Genomic DNA, 8235 nt, shown 5'->3' on the forward strand with positions numbered 1-8235 from the left:
ACACACACTCCGCCTTGTCCCCGCAATTGAGGGAGCTGGGGTCACGCAACGTCAGCATGCCATGCATGCACACCGCACCACAGGGCATGCTGACATCATGCACACACACTGCCAGGGTGTGCTGATGTGTCATGTGGGTGTCCCACAGCCCTGTAGCATGTCACACAGCCACCACAAAACTTTGAGGGTGAGCCGCCTCTTCACTGAAAATATTTGGGGGTCCTTGACACCCCCAGCCCCTCCCTATTTGGCGCACCTGTTTTAGAAGATTGAAAGCTGGCTTGGGGCTCATTCACAGCATCATTTTCCCCTGGGACAACCCTCAGTTTATGACTGAATCCAGAGGCAGTGTTTGGGGACCAACACTGGAGGGGCTCAGTGCCATGTCATGTGCCTGTGACGTCACTAAGCTCCACGCCTTCCTTTCCGCTTTTCTGGGACTAAACTCCAGTAAATGTAATGGGATTTCCTTTGAGTAAACATGCAAAGGGTTGTGTCATTAGAAGCCAACCTTCATGGGAAAACTGCCCCAACCTATGCATAATAGAAATATAACAAATATAGTGGTACCTCAGGTTACAGATGCTTCAGGTTACAGACTCCACTAACCCAGAAATACCGTAGTACCTTGGGTTAAGAACTTTGCCCCAGGATGGGAACAGAAATCGCACAGCGGCAGTGGGAGGCCCTATTAGCTGAAGTGGTACCTCAGGTTAAGAACGGTTTCAGGTTAAGAACAGACCTCTGGAACGAATTACGGTAAGTTCGTAACCAGAGGTACCACTGTAACTAAGTAATGAACGAGGATTTCAGATTCCATGTTCTTGTGTGTATGCAAAAAAGAAACTTAAGGAAAAACAATTTGAGCAGGGTTTGTGTGCAATTAATAGGTCATATATTGAAGGGAAGGGGAGGTTAATTAACCAATGATTTGCTGAAAGGAGTAGAAATGATAAACCGGTGATTTATTCGAAAGGAGTGGAGTGGTTAATTCTAGAAACTTCTTCCAAAGGTTTTCACGACACTCCGCCAAATCTTGTATCAGCGCACACAGCACTTCAGAATGTGAGGATATGGACAGTTATTTTCTTCATCCACGAACACCATGCCTGTATCACACTGAAAATCCTTTGGCAGGCAGTAACCCTTGTTCATTGAAGCACAGAGGACCACCGTAATCTTTGAAGAATCCTTTGGTTCTTTCTTCAGTCCAGGGTCTGAATGTAAAAAAAGAAGCACTCATGAAAATATTGTCGGACATAAAAATGAGCAAAGCACTCATTTATGGGAGGGTAGATTTCGGTTGGAGGAAAAACTTAATGGTGAGAGTAGATCAGTGATGGCTGGTCCGTTGGGTTGAATGGGGCCCATTTCAGCTTCCTCCTCCTGTACAACTTGACAAAGGGAAGGATGGGGATAAAATGAGAATCGGTTGGTTCTGCTTCTCATTGGCTTTGGCTGTTGGCCTCCTTATCTTCCACCCTATCAGTTCCAATGGGCACCAGCCAGCACTGTAGCACCCAACAGTGAAGCCAAATAACTAAAGGGCTAATTACTGCAGGGGTCAGCACACTTTTCCAGCAGGGGGCCGGTCCACTGTCGCTCAGACCTTGTGGGGGGCCAGACTATATTTTGAACTAAAAAAAATGAACGAATTCCGGTGCCTCCAAAATAACCCAGAGATTCATTTTAAATAAAAGCACACATTCTACTCATGTAAAAACACCAGGCAAGCCCCACAAGTAACCCAGAGATGCATTTTAAATAAAAGGGCACATTCTACTCATGTAAAAACACACTGATTCCTCGACCACCTGCGGGCTGGATTTAGAAGGTGGTTGGGCCGGATACGGCCCCCGGGCCTTAGTTTGCCTACCCATGGGCTAATGGGCTTTCCCTCACAAGATGGAAGTTTTCAAGCAGTGGCTTGGCATCATTTGGTGGGGGTGGTCTAGGTATGTACTATCCAACACAGGGTTGGACTAGAATGCCAGGCGGATCCACTTCAACGCAGCCTCAGAGTAAGCCCCATTGACATCAGTAGGGCTCACTTCCAAATAGATATGCATAGGATTGCATTCTAAACAAACAACTGGTGAATAATCTGGCAATTTCGGTTACAATGTCTCCCTTCTTCCATCTTAAATTCAGTTTCCCACATTTGCATACTAACTCTTCTTTTTTAATCATTCTAAAAATAACTCAGTTTTTTACAGTTATGGTAGTTTCTCATTTTGCTGAATTGTATATTATGCTGGTTTTGTTACTTTTTGTGGGTTGTGGTTTTCCATTACTGCAGGGCTTGACTCTTCTTTATTCTTTTGTTTTAGACTCTGTATATTATATATATATATATATATATGTATCTCTACTTTATATATTTCTGTATTTTTATAAGTTGCCTTTGTTCATTTTGGAAAAGGTACGACTATTAATTAAATAATGTACGCACCTTTGCCCAATATAAACATTGCTGTCAACAACACCGGGATGCATTTTTATGTTATTTTTAGGCACATTTTCACCTAATAGATGCACGTTTGTACATGTTATTTGTCTGGAGAACCGCCTTCTAAAAATTCAGAGAAGGGTGAATTTCAAATGTTGGTTGTGTTTCAGTTTTGCATATTAAGAACATAAGAAAAGCCCGCTGGATGAGGCCAATGCCCCATCTAGCCCACCATCCTGCTCTCACAATGACCACATGTCCCCTTCAGGTATTGGTGGGGGGGGGTGTCAAAAAGAGTGAAGAAAGTGGCGGAAAAGAGAGGGAGAGGAAAGAAGAGGATGGCAGAGAGAGGGAGGGTTGTCCTGCCTTCATTTGACTATAGTCTCACCCGCCACTGCTATACAGCTCCTTACAGGCTGCCCCTGAGGGAATATAAATAAAGACTTCCCAGCCCAGACCTTGAAGGAACAGGTCCATGCTACAATCCTAGGCTGCAGTGCTAAAATGTACAGTACTACCAAACTCAGTAGGTGTTGGGACTGAATGCATGCCATCATCCAAGTAAGAGCTGGGCAATGAAACAGTTTTCTCGTGTCCTTCCTGTGAAGCTGGAAAGTCCTGAGTAGCTGGATCATACCCTTCAACATGCCCCAGAGGAAAATTGGGATGCACGCCTTTCGGGGCCACAAACAGGACACCCCAGATCAGAAGCTGGGAAGACTTCTGTAATTCTGGGATGTTCCACTTAAAGCGGAACAGTTTGAGGGGTTTGTAATTCTAGATAATCCTTTTTCCACCACACCCTACAGGAGCTGACCTAGGGTTGCACTTCCAACTGCAGTTCTAGGATTCTTGCACAGCCTGCGGTACCTAAGTGGAATGTTGTTGTTCAGCCCAACTTACCGTCTTTATAAGCACGAGACACATCAGCCTCCTTGACTTCCACTTCATCCTCAGATGGTGGTTTGGGATTGGCCTGGACCTGGAAAACCAAGAAGGCAACAGCGAAGAGAACGCAAAGCACCTTCATGGCTGTCGATTGGCTGCGCTTGCAATGCTAGCCGGAAGACAAGGCTCAATGAAGTAAGGGATGGAGAATCTTTGGGAGCGTTGCTGGTATTTATACCACTTATACCAGGAAACAACTCGAATAGTTTTAGGTTTCTGAGACTGCTGCCAACATTAGCTATCAGTTGCTTCCAGGGATGTGCTCTGCATTCTGGCATCCTCCAGGTGGCGGGCAAGCAAAGCAGGTAGAGAGACATCGAAAGAACGGCCCGTTGGGTTAACTTCCCTTCCTGTAATTCAGTGGAGGGAGACATCTTGACCAGAACGCCAAAGGGAAGGTCCAGCAGATCTATAGGCCTGGTGGTTACTTGGACACATTTGTGAAATATGGGGAAGAGACAACATAAACTAAAATGATAGGGGAGGAGGAGGAGGATAGAAAAAGAGGAGTTAGAAGAAAAACCAGGGGTGGGGGAAAACCAGGAAATACTATCTTACCAAAATAGAATTAGGATCTAGTTGTTGTTATTTTTTAAAGGTCTTGCTTGACTGTTCTGCTTTGTCACAAGATTTAAAAAACTTGAGGGTGGGAGCTCAGGCCTGTGGGCCAAATGTAGGCTTCCGGGCCCCCTTTATCCCTATGCTAAAGGCATACCTAAGAGGCATTTTAATATTTACAAAGCTACTAAGCAGGGCCCGGAGAAAGCTACCAACAGAAGAAAAAGTTCTCTGCTTTTCTTTTTGCAGAAAGTTGAAGATGGGCCAGTCCTCATTCTACTCTGAATCAGGCAGGATGAGGGAAAAGCAACTGGAAGCATTCATCTAAGCAACTAAAGCCTACTTTTAGGGGAAGGACTGTACCACAGTGAGAGAGTATTTGCTTGGCATTCAAAATGACATGTAAACATAAGTAGAGCCCTGTCGACAAAGCGTGTTCTCATTAGAAAAGAGAGCACGTGTTGCGGATGGGGCCAGACAAAACATCCTCAGTTGCCAGCCAGGCTGATGCAAGGGACTTGGATCGGATTGGTGGCCATTGTTGCTGGGGTAAATTTGATGTTGCAAATTTAGGGGTGGGATCAGAGGTTATTTATTCCAGGTCCACAGCCGGTTCCTTTCTCTTTCGCTGTGGACACCGGATCACCACCGGAGTGAATACAGCGAGAGTTTGGTCGTATACACTTCCTTGATTTCCACCCCCCCTTTTTTCTTCCTTTTCTCTTCTCCTTTTACTTCCTTATTTGTTAATATCGCTCTTAATTTCTTTAACCTTCTGTTTGTTCCCTGACTTCCTATCTGGTCCTCTTAGCCTTTCTTTGGAGCGCCCCCCCCCCCCCTGGGCCCTAGGTGGCTGACGGCCCGGTTCGCGGCCGAGCCAGGGGCTTGGGCCGGGGAAGTAACCCCTGCCTGCCTCGGGGTCTGTTGGGCGGCCGGGTCGGTAGGCCGCGTTGTGCCGGCCTGCCTTCTGGGTGCCGGGGGAGGCCCTGGTCCTCGCGCCTGGTGCGTGCGCGGGGTGGTTTTTTCCGGCGGCTCGCGCTGAGCCGGGAATCGCGGGCCCGCGGCCCAAAGGCCTTGCGGGCGCCGTGAACGTGCCGCGGCTGTTTTAGCCCGGCCGGGGCCTTATTACCCCCCCCCCACTTTCGGAGCTGCAGGCGGGCGGATCGGCTGGGAGGCCTTTTCTCTTCCCCGGCTTCCCTCCCTTTGCTGGCCGGTGCGCCTCGAAGGGGCCTGCGGGCACCGGAGATCGCTCCAAGGCCGGCTGGGGTCCGGCCTGCCTTCGAGGCGCCAGGGGGAGGCCTTCCCCACCCCCCTTGCGCGCGTTGCGTGCGGGGTGGTTCCTCCGGCTGCCGGCGCTACGCCAGGAATCGCTGGCCCGCAGCCTAGAAGCCTGCGGGCGCCGGGTTCGCGCTGAGGCTGCTCTAGCTCGGCTGGGGCCTTCTCATTTCCCCCCCCTCTCTTCTTTCCCCCGGGGCTTTGGTGGTGCTGGGGGAAGCTATTTGGGCGCTGGGACTCACCTTGCTTGGGGGGTGGACTCCGCAAGGAGCTCTCGGCAATTAGGGCCCCGCTAGCCGATGGCAGGCTTCAGTGGGGCCTGCTTCGAAGAGGTGGTAAGCCCTCCATTTTACGACAATTTGGCGGGAGCGCCATTTTGCCTCCTTTCCTGGTCAGGCGACACCTGGTGGCCAGGCCTTGTAATTGCAAGGTTCCCCAGAATTGAGTGGCGGCCTCTGGTGGCAGCACCGTGGTAGGGCAAGGCTATTTGTCCCTAGGGGCGGCCTCTAGTGGTTGCTGCGAGATTGCAGGTTACTGAATCTGCGCAATTCGCCTCCTGGTGGTGGAGGTTTTGATACAAATCGTCTTAAGGTTGCCAAGCCACTGAATTAGTGGCGCTTGGGGCGTCCTTACCTGTAGGTCTCTTGCTTTAATTTTGTGATTCAATTTGTTAGTAACTTAATTTAATTTATTATTTTATTAATTTTATAACACTTTATAAAAGTTTATAATTTTATAACACTTTATTACACTTTAATTTTAATTTTAATTTTTTCTTTCACTACAGTAGTAGGGATGGCTCCTAAGAAAGCAACAGGAAGGCCTGGTCCCGTTCGCTCGGCGAAGCGGCCTATAAAGGGCCCTTCCCAGGCCTTGCGTTCTCCTGAGCCCAGCCAGTCGCTGCAGCGCCTTCAGTCCATGGTCTCTGGTCTGGCGTCTGACCCGGTCACTCTGGCACGGGTTGAGGCTGAGATGGAAAGTGTGATGCAGCGTTGCTCAACCCCGTCAACTTCCTCTGCATGACCAGCACCTTCGCGGGTTTCCTTGTCAGCGTCTTCATCTAGTGAAGGAGAGAACCATTATCAGCTGGGGTTTTCTTACCTGATACGCAACCGGCTCAGTTCCCGGTCTTACCCATGCCGCAGGTTGCTGTGCTAAGGGGTCGGAGTCTTGCCAGGGGCGGGGCCAAGAGAAGGGCGCCAACCCGGGCTCGGGTTGGGCGGGGTTCATCTGCGCAGCCTTCGAGTGCCGGTAGTTCAATGCTAGGTTTTTCACAGGCTGTCTCCTTTCAGTCAGCTCCAGGTTCTGTACAACAAGATGACGCATCTGAGTCGTCGGTTGAGGACAGCCTTCCTCTTCCGCCAAGGGTCTCTTCGGGTGGGCGCCGTCATCGCAAGAAAAGCTCTAGGAGGCGCTCCAAGCGGAGACGGAAGGGCACTTCGTCCTCTTCTTCAGGTACTTCCTCCCAGAGTTCCAGCAGTGATGAGGAAGCTTCCATGAAGCTTTATTGGGGCTTTGGCGAGACCTCAGGGCTCCCTAAGTGGGTTTGGGAGCGTAGGGCGAATTCCCACAGGGCAAAGTATGGGGCGGTGCAAGACTGCCAGGAAGGGGTCTTGGTACCTGATGTTAAGGTTTCCACCAATTCGGCCAGGGACCTTATTCCCGGTGCCCATTTGTCTGCCAAATTGCGGTCCAGGATTCTGAATGGTCGTTACGTTGATATTTTTGGCCTAGCCCCCCCGCTGGATGGTCAAGAGCCTTTAGACAGGGGCTATGCCACATCAAAAAAGCGGGTGACTATAGCCAAAGCGGATAGGACGTTTGAACGCTGGTTGGATAGTTTTCAAGTTTTTGCTGGAGTAGTTTCTGCAGCCTATCCTAGGAGGTCTTTGCATTTATGGGTTTACCTGTCCATAGTCCGTTCAGCCTTCACGATGGCTGGAGAGACCGCTGCGTTGGCCTACGATTCCCACTGCCAAGATTCCCACTGCCCGCTGGGATCGCAAAGACTTGGACGTTTGGACCACTTATGTTGCCCCACGCATTGACAAGAAGGTCCCTGATTTGCAGAAGTTTAAGGCCCTCCCCCAAAGGGTGGGTCACCGGTTGTTTTGTTGGGATTTCAACAAGGGAGTTTGCCAGCGGCAACCCTGTAGGTATTCGCACCTGTGTGAGAAGTGCACAGGGAGCCACTCGGCATCAGTGTGTACTGGGGTGCGGCGACCCTTTCGCAAGGGAGGGGGCTCTCAGCAGCCCCCAAAAGCCGCTCCCCAGGTGCCAGCCGCTGGAACCGGAAAATAGTATGCTGTCCTCATTAGCCAACACACCGCTGAGGCTTCAGCCGTTATTGTCCTTGTTGGATTTATACCCTGACAAGGAAGCGGCCTCCTATTTGCGTAATGGTTTTTCGTTGGGCTTCAGGATTCTGGTGGCATCGACCCCTATGGTGGGGAATCCTGTTAACCAGAAATCTGTTAAGGAGTTGCCGGAGGTGGCGCGAAGAAAAATTGGAAAGTAACTGGCTTTACGTCGTATGGCCGGTCCTTTTTCTGTTCCCCCCTTTCCCAATTTGCATGTGTCTCCCTTGGGTATAGTTCCCAAGAAAGCCCCGGGGGAATTCCACCTCATTCATAATCTATCTCATCCTAGAGGCACGTCGGTGAACGACATGATTCCCCCGGAGCTTTGTTCAGTAAAATATGCTTCTCTTGATCACGCGATCAAGATGATTCGGAAGTTTGGGCCTGGTGCCCTATTGGCAAAATGCGACATTGAGTCGGCATTTCGGTTGCTTCCAATCCACCCCGAGGATTTCTGGTTGCTTGGTTTTCAGTTTGAAGGAGGATTTTACTTTGATAAGGCCATGCCCATGGGCTGTTCTGTGGCCTGTGCGGCTTTTGAGTGTTTTAATTCATTTCTGGAATGGGCCTTGCGTAATAGAACTGGTTTGGGCGGAGTCACGCATTATCTGGATGATTTTTTATTGGCCTCAGCAAACAATACAG

The 8235-nt window shown here is 49.8% G+C and overlaps 1 long non-coding RNA gene across 1 annotated transcript; it reads right to left on the reverse strand.

Moving 5' to 3' along the window:
* Positions 1–872: 872 nt before the first annotated feature.
* On the reverse strand, positions 873–3477 carry LOC310841200. Its single transcript, XR_014562399.1, has 2 exons — positions 3353–3477; positions 873–1217 (listed from the first exon to the last, which is right to left on the reverse strand). It is a non-coding gene; the product is annotated as an uncharacterized lncRNA (long non-coding RNA).
* Positions 3478–8235: the final 4758 nt, after the last annotated feature.

The sequence above is a fragment of the Podarcis gaigeae genome, assembly GCF_964106915.1.
Source record: "Podarcis gaigeae genome assembly, chromosome: 3".
NCBI classification, from domain to species: Eukaryota; Metazoa; Chordata; class Lepidosauria; order Squamata; family Lacertidae; genus Podarcis; species Podarcis gaigeae.